Source organism: Mytilus edulis, chromosome 6 (genome assembly GCF_963676685.1).
Source record: "Mytilus edulis chromosome 6, xbMytEdul2.2, whole genome shotgun sequence".
In the NCBI taxonomy this organism is placed as follows: Eukaryota; Metazoa; Mollusca; class Bivalvia; order Mytilida; family Mytilidae; genus Mytilus; species Mytilus edulis.
In genome coordinates, this window is record NC_092349.1 from 40,236,381 (window position 1) to 40,243,808 (window position 7,428).

General features: G+C 32.8%; 1 non-coding gene across 1 annotated transcript; it reads left to right on the forward strand.

Moving 5' to 3' along the window:
- Trnah-gug (transfer RNA histidin (anticodon GUG)) lies at positions 1-72 on the forward strand. The gene has a single exon. It is a non-coding gene; the product is annotated as a tRNA-His (tRNA).
- The last annotated feature ends 7,356 nt before the right edge of the window (positions 73-7,428 follow it).

Consider the following 7,428-nt stretch of genomic DNA (forward strand, 5'->3'; position numbering starts at 1 on the left):
GCCGTGATCGTATAGTGGTTAGTACTTCGCGTTGTGGCCGCGACAACCCAGGTTCGAATCCTGGTCACGGCAAACAGCTGTGTAATGTCGCTGTTACGGCATTGTAGGCAATTTTTTTTCTCGGTTTCTCTTGTCGATTTTTGATAATCTTTCTTCGTTTTAAGATACACGTATGTCATTTATATAATAATATAAACGTCATTGAAAATTCACATTCCTACCTTCTCATTTGTTTTACTGGCTATCACGTACGGCAGGAACCGCTGCGATCCTATTGAATACAATTAGAACACTTCTTGTCTTTACATAGTAACATATGAATATTTCGTGCAATGTCGATTTCATGGTTTTTTTTCTCCAAAATCTGTAATGGTGCTCCAGTGTATATAAAAAAAAAAAATACCGGCGAAACAAAAACAAGATACATATACACACACACACACACGCAGCATGTATAAGGTCAATGTCAGAAAAATATTCACTTTTTTGTATTCAGAATATTTAACGACCTTGACTACCGTCGGACACGGTACCTATCGACCCTAATGGGTATCTCATACAAAGATAAAAATAAGTTAAACCCTTTTACCATGCCAACAATAACAATAAAGCAGTCAGACGGTTGAAAAAGTGTATGAGATGGAGCAGAATCCCTTTTGAATAGCCCGATTGCACTCGTTCCATACATCGCGTTAAAATTTTGTATGAAAAGTGATTTTACCAAAAAGGTACCGACAACGTGTTAAAATCAGCCTTAATTTTAAATACCCAATTTTTGCCACATACATTCTGTCTGCAAGTCATAGCCGTGATCGTATAGTGGTTAGTATGGCTGGTCGAGTGGACCTTTAAGTGACTGGACGTGTTGTTTATGTCTAAGGAAAAATTACTATGTTATAAGTGATTGCTCGGATTTCCAAGCATATTTTAGGAATATAAACATTCTAACTTGTATCAGAAGTAAGTTGTTTTCTTTAATTATGACACAACTGTCGTTTGTAAAGTATTACGTATTTGTAAACATTGTCGTATAGAAAGAGGCCACCGAAGGTGAATTGTTTTATAATGGAGAGACTTCCATCTTTATTGATGAGCACCATAGAAAATGCTTGTGGACAATTTAGAAATATAACATTTACCGTGCATGGTGAAAATGACAGAGCACGTATTTCTATCATGTTTTCAAATGAAGATAACAATAAAAGTAAACGAAAGTCTAATTCAACTGTCAATCGATACAAAAAACGTATGAAGGAATATAACAATATTGTTGATAGTGTTTCTAATATTGAAAAACATACCGAAGTGATTCATTTGAATAGTGCATTTGAAACAAATCAAATACGGGACGAAACGGTAGCAACAAATACATCAGATATAATGGACATTGAAGAGAACCCGTCTGAGGCCTCCACTACTGCATGTACAGGTAACATTGAAACCGGTATAGAACGTCCAAATATAGAACTGTGTTCAATCGATACAGGTAAAGAATGTTCTGTGTCATTGAATAGTGAAATTAACAATGTAAATAAAAACAAACGTGGATTATCCATTGACATAATTGAAAAGGATAAATGTAAAACAAAAGGAAATGTACTTTCAGAATTTATGCCGCTTAGTAAAGTAAATTACAGTGATATTTTGTCTGCTACATCTCAACGCGATAGAATGGTAGAACAAAATGACAAAAGTAAACAAACATTTCCGTCAAATATTGCAACTGATATTAAGTTAATTCCAAAATTTGTTTTGAAACAATCAGGAGGTCGCAACGAAATATTGATCGGAAAAACATTGAGGAAACGTCTGATATTGTATTATATAGATGATAAAGAATTTGAAATACTCGATTGCAGTGACCGAGTTTTCTATAAATTTAATAAAGTGTTGACTGAAGATTTTCGTGATGTAAGAACTATACCGAAATTGATGACTGATGATGTGAGAAAAGGAATAGATGAGATGATAAAATTTGCGACAAATAAAAAACTATAATTGTTTCATTATTTTATTATATGTTGATTTGTAAGAGAGATAGTTTGTATGTTGTTTGTGAGAATTTTGTGAAAAAGTTTTTCAAAATATTTTGATAATTTTTGTGCTCTGTTTGCATGTCTTTAAATAGCTGATGATTGACTCGATATTTAATACTTCGAATTTTGATTGCGTTGTGGAATGGAATCCAGCCCAGTGCGAACAATATTTTCTATTGTATTATTTTTTGCCCTCTGTCGGAAAATAAGACGTCATAATCATTGTTCACTCTAATTTTTCTTTGTATTCTGTGTAAGCTTTTTATCAATTTGAATGTATGTGCTGAATGGTAGATAAGAGTGAGTTAGAATATAAGTATATGAATATTTTTCTATAGGATATGATATGATATCTATATATGAGTATATAACCAGATAATTGTGTTCGTGAAAATATTTCACGCATTTGAATTGTAAATGTAGAATATTGAATATTTCTTTTCAGAGAAAGGACAATAATTGATTATATTGTTTTCATTGATGTGTAATTCTGAACTGTGATATGTAAATACGAAGTTTGATTATAATAAAGATAAAAAAAAAAGTATAGTGGTTAGTACTTCGCGTTGTGGCCGCGACAACCCAGGTTCGAATCCTGGTCACGGCAAACAGCTGTGTAATGTCGCTGTTACGGCATTGTAGGCAATTTTTTTTCTCGGTTTCTCTTGTCGATTTTTGATAATCTTTCTTCTTTTTAAGATACACGTATGTCATTTATATAATAATATAAACGTCATTGAAAATTCACATTCCTACCTTCTCATTTGTTTTACTGGCTATCACGTACGGCAGGAACCGCTGCGATCCTATTGAATACAATTAGAACACTTCTTGTCTTTACATAGTAACATATGAATATTTCGTGCAATGTCGATTTCATGGGTTTTTTTCTTCAAAATCTGTAATGGTGCTCCAGTGTATAAAAAAAAAAAAAAATACCGGCGAAACAAAAACAAGATACATATACACACACACACACACGCAGCATGTATAAGGTCAATGTCAGAAAAATATTCACTTTTTTGTATTCAGAATATTTAACGACCTTGACTACCGTCGGATACGGTACCTATCGACCCTAATGGGTATCTCATACAAAGATAAAAAATAAGTTAAACCCTTTTACCATGCCAACAATAACAATAAAGCAGTCAGACGGTTGAAAAAGTGTATAAGATGGAGCAGAATCCCTATTGAATAGCCCGATTGCACTCGTTCCATACATCGCGTTAAAATTTTGTATGAAAAGTGATTTTACCAAAAAGGTACCGACAACGTGTTAAAATCAGCCTTAATTTTAAATACCCAATTTTTGCCACATACATTCTGTCTGCAAGTCATAGCCGTGATCGTATAGTGGTTAGTACTTCGCGGAGAGATGGTCGAACGCACCTTTGAGTGACAAGGACGTTAATTTTGTCAACGAAAACTTTTCCAAATATATGTTGAAAACTTGGATTACCAGTATTCCTTTTTATGTAGAGGCAGAGGAACTTACTAGTTTAAAGTAAGTGTTGTTTCGTTGTTAGATAATTCGCTTGTCCTGTTTCACAAAGACAATTTTTTAAAGATATGTGCTGTCGGCCTAGATATTGACCTGAACCAGTTCAATTACAGTAGATATGGATAAATTACCTGCTTATTTGGTAAAGTCAATAGACAATGCGTGTAGTTTGTTTAGTAACATAACATTTACAATACATGGTGATGAAAATAAAGCGAGAATTTCGATAATGTTTGGACAAAATGATGATAAAAACACTAAACGTAAATCCAAATCTATGGAACGCAGGAATGACAATAGAATGACAAATTTCATACAGAAAGTAAGAAAAGAAACTGTAAATACAGAAACAAACGAAAGTCAACTAACTGGAATTATTCAATCTGATCTATCGATGGAAATCGAAAATGAAAATGTACGGAGCGCCGAAACTGCAATCGTAATAGACAATATTTCACACGAATTACCGGAAAACAGTACAATGGACATCGAAAGTACAGGATGTGCTCAATTATCAGAAAACCGGATAATTGAAACTATAAGTAAAGAGAAAAAAGACACAACAATGACAATTCATCATGACAATCAAGAACAGTCTGATGAATCGGATGATGATAGTGATGATGATAGTGATGATGATAGTGATGACGATAGTGAGGTTAGTGATTTTGATGGTTGTCCAATACAAGTCCCAATTGACGACATTATTGTGAAAGCGGTGATTAAGACAAGTAGACTATTGCCCGATAAATTCATTGCGAAAATAAAAGGGACAGAAAAACTTGTAAAGTATGATCGGGGTCGTAACAAAGTAGTACAAGTTCGACCAAAGGATGTTGATTATGACACATATAAGCACAACGTCGAACAAGATTTTCCAGATGTGAGGAACTATGAATTTCGTCCTGATGATACTGATGATATACTGTTCCGGATTGCTGATTGTGCAATTGCTAACGGACTTTATAAACATAAACAATGATTTAATTTGTATATATGAAAGTTTTTTATTTTTTAATTTTGATTATTCCATGACTTGAAATGATAGTTTTATTTTCAATTTTGAGAAACATGTCTTTGAGTTATTAACTTGCAATGTTAAAATAAAGTTGAATGTGTGAAGGTATTGGAATCCATCCGCGTACATGCAATTTTTGTTTTTATGAAAGCATTTCTGTTTTGACTTATAGTAGTGTTGTGTAGAAGGTTAATAAAAATAATTATTTTTTGTTTGGGAAGAGAATATGTGTATATTCGATTTTTAATTCAAAAATTCATAATAGGAAAAAAATAGATAATAAAAAAAAAAAAAATAAAAAAATAAAGTGACAATGCAGCATTATATAAATGTATGAATATATCTGAGTGTGATATTGTAGGAAATTTGCTAAAACTGTGATATCATTGTAGGTCAATCTGTATAATAACTGTATAATGTGTAAATATGAAGTCTGATTATAATAAAGATAAAAAAAAAAAAAGTATAGTGGTTAGTACTTCGCGTTGTGGCCGCGACAACCCAGGTTCGAATCCTGGTCACGGCAAACAGCTGTGTAATGTCGCTGTTACGGCATTGTAGGCAATTTTTTTTTCTCGGTTTCTCTTGTCGATTTTTGATAATCTTTCTTCGTTTTAAGATACACGTATGTCATTTATATAATAATATAAACGTCATTGAAAATTCACATTCCTACCTTCTCATTTGTTTTACTGGCTATCACGTACGGCAGGAACCGCTGCGATCCTATTGAATACAATTAGAACACTTCTTGTCTTTACATAGTAACATATGAATATTTCGTGCAATGTCGATTTCATGGGTTTTTTTCTTCAAAATCTGTAATGGTGCTCCAGTGTATAAAAAAAAAAAAAAATACCGGCGAAACAAAAACAAGATACATATACACACACACACACGCAGCATGTATAAGGTCAATGTCAGAAAAATATTCACTTTTTTGTATTCAGAATATTTAACGACCTTGACTACCGTCGGACACGGTACCTATCGACCCTAATGGGTATCTCATACAAAGATAAAAAATAAGTTAAACCCTTTTACCATGCCAACAATAACAATAAAGCAGTCAGACGGTTGAAAAAGTGTATAAGATGGAGCAGAATCCCTATTGAATAGCCCGATTGCACTCGTTCCATACATCGCGTTAAAATTTTGTATGAAAAGTGATTTTACCAAAAAGGTACCGACAACGTGTTAAAATCAGCCTTAATTTTAAATACCCAATTTTTGCCACATACATTCTGTCTGCAAGTCATAGCCGTGATCGTATAGTGGTTAGTACTTCGCGGAGAGATGGTCGAACGCACCTTTGAGTGACAAGGACGTTAATTTTGTCAACGAAAACTTTTCCAAATATATGTTGAAAACTTGGATTACCAGTATTCCTTTTTATGTAGAGGCAGAGGAACTTACTAGTTTAAAGTAAGTGTTGTTTCGTTGTTAGATAATTCGCTTGTCCTGTTTCACAAAGACAATTTTTTAAAGATATGTGCTGTCGGCCTAGATATTGACCTGAACCAGTTCAATTACAGTAGATATGGATAAATTACCTGCTTATTTGGTAAAGTCAATAGACAATGCGTGTAGTTTGTTTAGTAACATAACATTTACAATACATGGTGATGAAAATAAAGCGAGAATTTCGATAATGTTTGGACAAAATGATGATAAAAACACTAAACGTAAATCCAAATCTATGGAACGCAGGAATGACAATAGAATGACAAATTTCATACAGAAAGTAAGAAAAGAAACTGTAAATACAGAAACAAACGAAAGTCAACTAACTGGAATTATTCAATCTGATCTATCGATGGAAATCGAAAATGAAAATGTACGGAGCGCCGAAACTGCAATCGTAATAGACAATATTTCACACGAATTACCGGAAAACAGTACAATGGACATCGAAAGTACAGGATGTGCTCAATTATCAGAAAACCGGATAATTGAAACTATAAGTAAAGAGAAAAAAGACACAACAATGACAATTCATCATGACAATCAAGAACAGTCTGATGAATCGGATGATGATAGTGATGATGATAGTGATGATGATAGTGATGACGATAGTGAGGTTAGTGATTTTGATGGTTGTCCAATACAAGTCCCAATTGACGACATTATTGTGAAAGCGGTGATTAAGACAAGTAGACTATTGCCCGATAAATTCATTGCGAAAATAAAAGGGACAGAAAAACTTGTAAAGTATGATCGGGGTCGTAACAAAGTAGTACAAGTTCGACCAAAGGATGTTGATTATGACACATATAAGCACAACGTCGAACAAGATTTTCCAGATGTGAGGAACTATGAATTTCGTCCTGATGATACTGATGATATACTGTTCCGGATTGCTGATTGTGCAATTGCTAACGGACTTTATAAACATAAACAATGATTTAATTTGTATATATGAAAGTTTTTTATTTTTTAATTTTGATTATTCCATGACTTGAAATGATAGTTTTATTTTCAATTTTGAGAAACATGTCTTTGAGTTATTAACTTGCAATGTTAAAATAAAGTTGAATGTGTGAAGGTATTGGAATCCATCCGCGTACATGCAATTTTTGTTTTTATGAAAGCATTTCTGTTTTGACTTATAGTAGTGTTGTGTAGAAGGTTAATAAAAATAATTATTTTTTGTTTGGGAAGAGAATATGTGTATATTCGATTTTTAATTCAAAAATTCATAATAGGAAAAAAATAGATAATAAAAAAAAAAAAAAAAAAAAAAATAAAGTGACAATGCAGCATTATATAAATGTATGAATATATCTGAGTGTGATATTGTAGGAAATTTGCTAAAACTGTGATATCATTGTAGGTCAATCTGTATAATAACTGTATAATGTGTAAATATG